This window comes from Stenella coeruleoalba, assembly GCF_951394435.1.
Source record: "Stenella coeruleoalba genome assembly, chromosome: 13".
NCBI classification, from domain to species: domain Eukaryota; kingdom Metazoa; phylum Chordata; class Mammalia; order Artiodactyla; family Delphinidae; genus Stenella; species Stenella coeruleoalba.
This window is the reverse complement of record NC_137159.1, coordinates 70,835,438-70,845,771: the sequence shown is the minus strand read 5'-3', so window position 1 is coordinate 70,845,771 and position 10,334 is coordinate 70,835,438. Positions and strand designations below refer to the sequence as shown.

Here is a 10,334-nt window from a genome sequence, read left to right as displayed (position 1 = left end):
GGGGGAGGACATTCAACTAAAAACTAAGGCTCTAAGTCGGATGCAAGTGTTCTTTATCTGCGCTGTCCGGTAAGGTAGCCACTAGCCAGTTGTGGCTACTGAACACATACAGTGTGGCTAGTGTGTCCGAGGAACTGAATTTTAAATTTGATTAGTTTAAATAACCACGAGTGACTGGTGGCTACCTCATCTCCTCATCCCACGCTGGAGGTAACCACTGATGACCCTGCGCTGTGTGTCCTTACGGGTCTCTCTTTGTGCATTTACAGCGTATATTTCACACACATATTTGCATATGTGCCAAGTTTGTTGGGCCAGTAAGTGTTTCACACCAATGTCATCATGCCATGAGTTCCGCAGCCTCCTTTTCAATTAACAGTGTGTCTGAAGAGCTATCACGGTGGTGCTCTCAGCTCTGCTTTACTCATTTCAGCTGCTGCACAGCGTCCGTTGCATGGATGCTCCCCGGTCTGTGTAGCCAGTCTCCTATTGATCAACATTTAGGTTGTTTCCAAACAAAGCCACCAATCCATTCTTACCTGCTTTCTTGTGCATCTGAGCAGGTGCAGGTACTGAGAATGGGATTTGTGAACCAAGGGGAGGAAAAGTACCAATATTCCATCTGTGGTCCTCCCAGCCCTGGTTCTCCTGGACTGAACATGCAGGGTCAGGGCCGACACGTCCTACAAGCCCCTGTGTCTGAGACAGTGCAGGGGAGCCGTTAATATTATTACTTTTTTGTAGGAAGCTGGCAGCCGTGTTCTGCTCTGATCTTTGTTCTCACTCCCCGTGCTGAGAAGCTGAAACCTAGATTTTATCCAACAGGCTGTGATGAGCTCTGAAAATACTGAGACGTTAATAACAATTTGAAGGTGACAGACACAGACAGCGTTCCTCTGCGAGCTGAGTTCACTGCAGACTTGAGGACAATCTGGAATGTCAAGTGCCTCATAGTTAGAGTTCCCAAACTGTGATCATTAGACCCATCTTGGGACACAAATATAAGATAAATGGGATTAAAGGTCCATGTATTTGCTTGCATTGGATATTAGATGTTGAGCAATGAGTAAAACAAAGATTCATTGTACGATCTGGATCAGAGTCACTTTGGAAATGAGGGAAAGGAGGTCCAGGCCTTGGGAATGGCTGGGAGTCAGTGTAAATTAAAGTGAGAAGAGAAACTGTTGCCTGCTTCTGGTGGTCACAGTGTAGCTCATGCAATACTCCCCCCACCCCCCCAATTTCAAAGCATGCTGAAATAAAATTTTTTTTTTGCGGTACGCGGGCCTCTCACTGCTGTGGCCTCTCCCGTTGCAGAGCACAGGCTCTGGATGCGCAGGCTCAGCGGCCATGGCTCACGGGCCCAGCCGCTCCGCGGCATGTGGGATCTTCCCGGACTGGGGCACGAACCCGTGTCCCCTGCATTGGCAGGCGGGCTCCCAACCACTGCGCCACCAGGGAAGCCCTGAAATAAAAATTATTAAAGATTCCACACCAAGTTTTTTTCCCAGTGGTGATTTAAAATTCAACCCTGGAGGAGTTAGTGATGGCTGAGCTGGGATGAAGAACGGAGGAAGAAAGTGGTAAACAGCCCGTAACACCCTTTCAGTTAGAAATGTCCCACCACAGCCAGGAGTGGGAATGGGCCCCTGTCCAACAAAGAGCTGGGGACAGAGAGGAGTGCAGGTGAGCACAGGAGAGTGGAGCAGAGGCTCAGAGGGAACAGGCCCTGCTCACCAGGCTTACAGACAAGATCAGGGCAGGGGGAATTGCAAATACCCATACAGCATTCATGGAAATGAAAACAAAGGAGAAAATTCACTGTGGTTTGATACACCAACAGATCAAGCTGTTTTCTTTTCTCCACATCTCTTGTCCTAATTTAATCATAATTTTCATAGCTTGGGCCATACTGCCGATATAGTTTAGCACATATATACCTTTCTTATTAAACACTCCATCCTAGGAAATTTTCCATGCTGTCACCTAGTCTTCAAAAGTATGCCGGTGAGGTTTGCACTTAAATTATTTATTCAAATACATTTCAGCCAGCTGGCTAAGTTTCACTGCGTTCCTTTGTTGACAGACGTCGTGGTGGCAGTGTATGCTGGGCTTATGGTTAGTAGACATCTGAAAAACAGAATGCTGATTCTGGAAGGCTTCTCTCTGTTGTTTGCCCTCCAGATTTGTAATCGGCTTTTGGTGCATTGATTTTACTGGGCAGTCTTCAGACTCTGGCCCCAATCTACCTTCTTTCTCATGGCTGGTCCCAAACCTCGCGAGTCACTGTGGTGATGTGATGTTATTCATACTGTCATTCCACAGTGGCAGGAAGAGTTTCTGATCCCATTTCCAGGACCAATGTGGGCAGGGAGCCACCATTGAGGGTGAGGCATCGCCATTTCTGTCACTAATTCTAAGCTCTGGACTCCCGTCCCCTCTCTGTGCTGTCATTCACAGCTGTGCGCTGTTCTCATTCAGATTTGGCCCGTCTGGCTCTTCCTTTCTCTTTCTTTTCCCACCACCCGTATTTCCCTATGTCTTGGGGACATATTCCAATGGCCAGATTACTTTTGCTTGGTCTTCCTAGAATACACTAGTTTCATCCTCTTATACCTCCTTTTCAACAAACCCTTAAATAACTCTCTCTCACCTACAAGATAAAGTCTGGAGTCCTTACTGGGCAGTCAGAGCTTCTTGTGTCCTAAGGACTTGAGAGCCTTCTGTTTGGAACCTCCTCTCCATCTACCCTTGGCCATTTCCTGTCCCTGAAGAGGCAGTTCACATTCTTGAGTCTTAAAAATATTCATACCTCTTGACTCAATTTCTGGAAATCTATCCTAAGGAAATAATCCAGAAAGTGAAAAAAAGCTGTAATGTATACACACTCATTTCAACATTATTGTTTTTCCAATATTTATCTATTTATTTATTTAGGCTGTGCTGGGTCTTAGTTGAGGCGTGTGGGATCTTTAGTTGCATGTGGGATCTTTTAGTTGCAGCATGCACACTTAGTTGTGGCATCTATACGGGATCTAGTTCCCCGACCAGGGGTTGAACCCGGGGCCCCCTGCATTGGGAGCATGGAGTCTTACCCACTGTACCACCAGGGAAGTCCCAACATTATTTTTAAAGCATCAAAGTATAAACAAGATAAATGTCAAATAATATGGAAACAGTTCAGTAAATGATTATAGATCTTCTCCCTAGAATTTTAAGCCACATTAACAATGGTAATTATGACGACAATTCAGCAACAGGAAAAATGCTTATGAAATAGGGTGAAGGGACCAGAGAGTTCACATTTATGGAGCACCTACTGTGTACCAGCTCATGCTAGATGCCTTACTCATCTCCCACAGATGAGGAAACCAACAGAGGGCTTGGATGACCTGACGTCACACAGCTCATAGTCCCAGTTTTGCTTAATTCCAAAGCGTGTTCTTTCTATGCTATAAAACACAAAACTGTATCTATGTGATACAATTCCTATTTGGAGTAACAATACTGAGGATGAATCTTTTAAAATTGTTTTCTGTGAATATTATTTAAGTTATTCAACAATTTTATTGAATGCCCATTCTACACTGACAGCTAGATGGCAAGGAGCTAGCTCCTAGGCAAGCTTAGGCTCCAAAGCCATGTCTACATATAATCTTTTACTTAACAGTTTCTCTTGCCTGGACTGTCCCTCCCCCTCCCCTACACATCCTTCAAGGCTCTACCTAAATCCTACCGCCCCCAAGAAGTCTTCCTTAACCAACCAGCCTAAGCAGCATGCACTATGAACTCTCCTTTTTTTTTTTTTTTTTTTTTTTTGCGGTACGCGGGCCTCTCACTGTTGCGGCCTCTCCCGTTGCGGAGCACAGACTCTGGACGCGCAGGCTCAGCGGCCATGGCTCACGGGCCCAGCCGCTCCGTGGCATGTGGGATCTTCCAGGACCAGGGCACGAACCCGTGTCCCCTGCATCGGCAGGCGGACTCTCAACCACTGCGCCACCAGGGAAGCCCATGCACTCTCCTTTGAGTCGCTATAACACATGAAACTTTCCTTAAGAAACATCAGTACACCTAGGCCGGCTTATATTTTATTAAGCGATTGTGCCTTTTCTCTGCAGCTAGACTGTAAGAGCCCCGAAAGCCAGACCTATGTCTTGTTAATGCTTCATATCCCCAGGAAGCCCTGGGTACAACTGAGGCCCGTAATAGATATTCAATATGTGTGTTGGCAAACCTTATTTCTCCCACAGTTGAGGCTGTGGGAGAGGCTCTGGCATGGCACGGTTCTTGTGCCCCCCATGAGTAGATCAGAGTTCTCTGTCGAGTTCTTCTGCCAGTTACCACCTCCACTCATTGTTATATGCCACCTTTTAAAAAACTTCTTATTTTGAAGTATAGATTCATAGATAATTGCAAAGAAACGTGCAGGGTGGGGCCCCTGTATGCTCCACCAAGCCTCCTCTAACGTTAACATCTTTTTAAAAAAATTTATTTATTTATTTATTTATTTTTGGCCACATTGGGTCCTCGTTGCTGCGCGCGGGCTTCTCGTTGTGGCTTCCCTTGTTGTGGAACACGGGCTCTAGGCACGCGGGCTTCAGTAGTTGTGGCTCACAGGCTCTAGAGCACAGGCTCAGTAGTTGTGGCACATGGGCTTAGTTGTTCCACGGCATGTGAGATCTTCCTGGACCAGGGATCGAACCCGTGTCCCCTGCATTGGCAGGCGGATTCTTAACCACTGCACCATGAGGGAAGCCCCAATGTTACCATCTTGTACAACAATAGTTCGGTATCAATACCAGGAAACTGACATTGGTACAATCCACAGAGCTGGTCCAGATTTCATCATCAGTTATACATGACTTTTTAAAAATAATCCATCTTAGAAATTATCTTTTTCTACTTGAGCACATTTTCTTCATATCCCTGCCTACCATAATTACTCTTGCTTCAAATCGTCATACATACTATTGCTCTGAAGTCAGAGGGCCTTCCTTGTTCTGTTCCTGGCCCTGTTCCCTGCACCCTGAGCGCTCTTGGGCAACTTAACTAACCTCTCTGAGCTCTGGTTTTCTCCCCTGTAGAGTGATAATACCTCATGGGATTTTTTAAAAAACTGTAGTGCTTAAGTTAGGCACATGATCAAATAGGCACTCAGGAAATGTCCGTGTTTTCTTTCTACCCTCTTGCTACATGGAAAGCCCTCTTTTTCTCACAACTGAATGGAATCCTTTTATAAATAATGTTCAAAATTAGTCTCCTCTGACATGTTCCAATTCCATCTCTCAGCAATCCTGCTCTGTGTATGTGTGACATTTAATTAGAATGCTGCTGATTACATGGTCCACATTCCTGTTGAATACATTTTCGTTTCTATTTTTACCTATCCACAATATATGGTATTTGAGGACTGAGACCTCAGTGCTTTAATTTACAAGTCAACAAGCTGGATAAGAGCCTTTGGTGCCATCTGTAAAACAAGAATACTTGTATCAACCTCATAGACTTTTGTAAAGAGTAAATGAATGAATGCAGGTGAATCACTTAGGGTGGTGCCTGGCACAGACCAACTGAAAACACGGTAGCTGCTGCCGCTGGTCAGGATGACCCCTGCTCAGTTGTGTTTCTACTCAGAGGTTTGTCCTTGGGCATTCGAGAGGGGATGTGTGTCTACCTGAATTTGGATTTAGATTTCTTAACAGCTGTTTATGCTTCACACTCCAAGTATAAAATGAAACCAAAAGGCTTTAAGGGCCATTCTTGCTCTGAAATTCCATTTTATTCTATCTTGCCTTCTCTCTGCTAAGTTAGGGAAGAGATTTTAATAACAGTTACCATAGTAATATCGATGATGATAACAGCTAATATTTTTTGAGTGCTTATTAGATGCCAGGCACAGTTCTAAGAACTCACTTGTGTTAACTTCTCAAGTCTTCACCACAGCCCTATGAAGTAGGTTCTGTTGTTCCCATTTTGCAGATGAGTAGCCCGAGTCGCAGAGACCTTGAAACCTTGCCTAAGTTTGCACAGCTGTGAGAGCTGGAACTGAGGTTGGAAGTCAGGCTGTCTGGTTCCTGAAAATAGTTGGGATACATTTTTCCTGCTGTTAGTGTTTCCAAGAGACAAGAAATGGAAAAACATTCTGTTTATTTTTACCTATTACTCGCTGGAAGTGTGATACCCAAGCCCAGGGCAGCTTACAGTTAGGAAAGAATAGAAGCATTGACATTAAATCAGTTGGACACATTTCTCTGTTTTTCAATCCCCACCCTCAATTAAGGTGGCAATCAGATTAGCCAAGATTGGCCGGAAAGCAGTGAGTGTATTGGAAGTGAGGGAGTTCCAAAAGGTCAGGCTACTGACAGCTACTGGTTGTCTGTGAATTCAGACACAGTCTGGTCCAAACTGTCTCCCCACGGAGAATTCAGCTACTGTTTAATTCCACTTCCAATAAAATCTGTCTGGAAACTCGGACTCTGCCTCGTTCCCCAAACACATTTGTGTCAGCACCTCCTCTTGGTCTTTCGATCCCGAATCTTCCCTGGACAATGAGAGATGGGTCCTGGCCCTACAGATGTCCCCTCCACCGCACTACTGTCCCCACAGCCACATGGCGCCATTTGGTTTCCTTATCACCGATAAAACCAGACCAGGCTCTGCCTGTACGATTCCTGGCTTTAATTATCAAGGGCAAATCACTGCATCATTCAGAATAATGAAAAATTGGAAACAGCAATGGGAAATGATTAAATAAATCAGGGTCTTGTCAAAAGATGGAATAGTAAGTAGCCATTAAAATGAGGATCTGAAAAATATTTAGTGAGACAGTAGATGCTCACAATATAAGAAGAACATAGGTTTTAATGCTTTACTGTATGATCCCAATTTTATGTGCATATTTTCAAAATATGTATAAACACAGAAACAAAAACCAGAAGAAATACATTATAAGGTTAATAATCACAAATCGTGCGATTATAAGTGATGCTTACATTCATTTTTATTTTTTCCTATTTTACACTCGTATACATATAAGCATGTATTCCTTTTAAAATCAGAAATAAGGAAAAAGAGAAAAGGGAACCTTTATGGTTTTCTTAAAATTTTTCCCTTTGAAGTCCTGTTGACTTTTCCTTTCATGGGTTCATCAGTTCTTACCAGCTCTTTCCACCCATAGAGATCCAGCTCAGGTCTTGCCTCTTCCAGGAAGCCTTCCTGGACTCATCAAACTCCCAGAGATTTCTTCAGTTTTATGGACTTCTTAGTCTCATTGCGACACATCATCAACTTTAAATGTGGGTGGGTCTCATGTCCCCAGCTAGAGAGTAAGTTCTTTGATGGCAGAACCTATATATTTAAACTTTTTCCTCTTCCCCACCCCACCAGCGAGTACCGTACAAAGTGCTGAAGTTCAGTTCACATCAGCTGGACACAAGACCTGGTCCTCACGGGAGGTACTTGAACCTAGCGCCCCTTTCTCTCTGAACTTTGTTCTGTTTCCTCCAATTCATTTGAAAGGAGTGTCAGTGCCATTAGCCTTGGGTTAAATTTTATTGTAAATTGTTTAAAAAGAATTCAGTTTGCTTTGGTAGGGACGAGCAAGTCCAGCCCTTGCCTTTACAAGGGGATTGTAAAGCTGAGAAAATAAATATGAACTATTTTAAGCAAAAAGGCATTTTTCTTGGTGAATGGGAATAATGGCATTGATGTTTATAAAAAGGAAACCAAGGTCTAGGAGAGAAGGTGACTTCCCTGGACCTCACGCTGATCAAAGGCATCACATGTCATGACAGTTTTCCTCGAGTCCTGCTGGGCTCCAGATACTGTACTGAGGTTAGAAGAAAATGAGACCCGAGGAATTTACAGTTTATCTTGGGGGGTAGAACATGCCATTCACTGAAATAACAGCCTGAGCAAGCAGTGGTAGAAGATTGCGTAAGATAATATGGTACAAGGGGTACCTTGTACCAGCTAACAGAAGTTAGCTGGCAGAGGGCAAGTAATGCCTAGAGTTGCATGTCTTCTAATGAGGACTCAGCACGTGCTGGGGTCGCCAGCGCCCCCCGTCCCCCGCAGTGTGATGACTTCAGGACCCCCAGGACCGTGACTCTGACTTTCCTGCTCCTTTACCATCTCCAGTTTTTGCCCTGTCCCTGTCACCTGAACATCCTTTCCTCTGCAGCTGTGGGGCTCTCCGTGGCTGAATGGCTCCCCCAGTCTGCTCCTCAGACCACCCAGCCCTTCTCACAGCTGGACTCTGATGTGGCTTCTGGCTGCTGGACAAGAGCTGTGCCAGGAGGAAGGACATGAAGACGGAACGACCCCCCTTTTACAGGGCATCCTTTGTTGAATGCCAAGTGGAAGGGTTGACGTGTAGTGTAATGGCGAGCCAGACAAACGGCTTAGCTGTGAAGCAAGCTAAATCAAGCAAAAATTTGCTTCAAAACTACCTAGAGAATGAATTGAAGCAAGGAGACTGGCCGAGTGGCATTTACAAGACTGGATACCAGGTGTAAGAGAGGGGTCCTAGTATGGTAGCTGTGGCAAAGGAGAGCACAAGATGAACCTGAGAAATTGTTGAGGCTGTATTTTGGGGAAAGTGATGGGAGAATTAGGGAAGCCTCACTGAAGAAAGGCACATGCTGTGTGACTTTGGGCAGGGCATCTGACCTCTCTGATCCTGCTTCTTTATAAAATAATAGTACAAACCTTAGTGTTTTGTTTTGAGTATTATACATACAAAATATGTATAAAGTTGCTTGGCCTAGTGCTTTGCACAGAGGAGGTGGTAAACCGTGGATTTTTTAGTTATTAAAGATCAGCATGACAGAGGCTGGATCAGTGATAAGGAGAGGAAGGAATCTAAAGGAACTAATATTATATCTCAGGGGGCCTGGCAGGTGATGCTGGGTTAGAAATAGGGAATTTGGGGGAAGTGGCCTAGATGTTGAAAAGCATGATGTGTTTAGTGTTTGAGAGTTTTTGCTTGTTACAGACCTCCAGTTGCCCCAGGTTGTGGGTAGCTCTGATCAAGCGGACAGATCAGTCGAGAAACTAGGATCAGGCAAGCAGAGCAAAGGAGAAACAGGGCTGCAGTGTGCAGGAGGTGTGAAGACAGGGTTGCTGCCGAGTGAGCGGTCCAGAGTCCGCGGAGGCTGCCAGCAGTTGTGAGATCTGCCATCACATGCTGCCAGGCAAAGAGCTGGGCCAGCGCTTCTTATCCTGGCCGCGCACCAGAACCACAGAGGATCACCTCTGGCCCCTCCTCGGAGATGCAGGACTAGCCACAGGCCAAGCCAGGAGACAGCAAACGGGGCTTAGGGGGTTGGGGGCCAGCAGGCAGGGGGCCAGAGGGAGGGAGGGGCAGGGCAGAAGGAACCCTGATTCCAGGCTACCCACTGCCCAAAGTCCCCCTCCCCCACACACACCTGGAGGGGGATTGGCCCCAGTGAGCCTGGCTCCTAGCCACAGGTGGCAGCAACCCCAGAATCCCGGGCAGGATTCAGGAACTGGAGCCAACGGTTCTCCAATAGAAACGTTCCCTGAGTCCTCCTAGGAGAATATCCTGCAAGCACCCAGAGACCTTTTGCTAAATGCCTGAAATTCATGATCGCTTTCCTCCCAATCACACACTCTTTCTTCATTCAACAGATGGGTATGACTATTTCTCCCTCCTCCTCACCACAGGTTAGACCCTGTTCAGGCTCCGGGATAGGCAGGGACAAACAGGCCGGGCTTCTGCTCTTCAGGAACTTACCTTTGAGTGGGGGAGACAGAGTGTGGCCACATACAAAGTATGTCAGTTGGTAAAAAGTGCTACGAAGAGGAATAGATCAGGGATAGAAAATTAAAGGAGAATGATGGTCAGGGAAGTTCTCCACAGTTAGGTGACATTTGGGCAGACGCTTTAGAGAAATGAGCATGGGAGCCTGGAGGATACAGAGAGGAACATTCCAGATGGGGAATATTCAGTGCAAGGGCCCTGAGGCAGGATGGTACAAGGAGGCCCCTAAGGCTGGGGCAGATGAATTATCGGGAGATGGCAGGATGGGCCACTGGTGCAGGTCTAACCATGCTTAGAGTTTTGAAGTTGGAGGAAGCCACTGAGTGTCATTGGACACTCTGTTAATCCTGCTGATATGATTTTTTAGTAACCAGAGCAGCTAAATACATACTAGTGAAATTGACCATATCACATTTCCCTCTTTTTCTTAAAATAAGTATAAAAATATTAGGTAAGACAAGTCCTAGTGACAGAAGAGGATCCTTATTAAATTTACTTCTGGCATCCGTGCTTGGATATGCCAGACATGATCCCCAGAGAGTGAGAGAGG

General features: G+C 45.6%; 1 protein-coding gene across 4 annotated transcripts in view; it reads left to right on the top strand.

Moving 5' to 3' along the window:
• EFR3B (EFR3 homolog B) overlaps positions 1-10,334 on the top strand; it is an 89,536-nt gene that overhangs the window by 19,271 nt on the left and 59,931 nt on the right. The gene's annotated exons all lie outside the window — the stretch shown is intronic.